This window comes from Octopus bimaculoides, chromosome 8 (genome assembly GCF_001194135.2).
Source record: "Octopus bimaculoides isolate UCB-OBI-ISO-001 chromosome 8, ASM119413v2, whole genome shotgun sequence".
Lineage (NCBI taxonomy): Eukaryota > Metazoa > Mollusca > Cephalopoda > Octopoda > Octopodidae > Octopus > Octopus bimaculoides.
In genome coordinates, this window is record NC_068988.1 from 41,196,052 (window position 1) to 41,196,768 (window position 717).

A 717-nucleotide genomic window follows, 5' to 3' on the forward strand; every position below is an offset into this window, starting at 1 on the left:
CCCACCGCTACCCCACTACCCCCACCACCGCGAACAACAATCATCATCATCACCTACACGGATTTATCCTCATTCACCTTTTATTGTTATTAAATTTTATTTTATTTTACCTGATCCCTATCCATAATATATTTCACCACTTGTAACCGCCGCCTCACCCTTGGACAAGCAACGAATGAATGACAGTCAACGTTAATACTGACAAGGGAAGCGTCACCCTTCACTGCCCACCACATTATTTGGCCACTCTTCTAAACAGCTTTCTTTCTTCACTGATCTCCATCCAATGCTCTCCAGACTATTCTCTAGCAATTATTAATGCTATTTATTTCAGTTATCTAGTTTATATGGGTGATAAGTGGCGATATATATGTATAAGCATATCATACGCTGATACACACACACACACACACAAACACACACACACACACACACACACACACACACACACACAAGCACACGCACACGCACACACACACACATGTATATACGTATTTATGTATGTGTGTGTATAATATACCTATAATTCACTGATTTCTATAGTTATCTAGTGTTTTTCGCTTTTGTATTTATTGCATTTTTCTCTCTGTGTGTATGTGTATGTGTGTGTGAGTGTGAATGTATTGTGTGCGCGCGTGAGTGTGTGTTTGTATTTGTGTATGTATGTATGTATGTATGTATGTATGTATATATGTGTATATATATATATATATATAT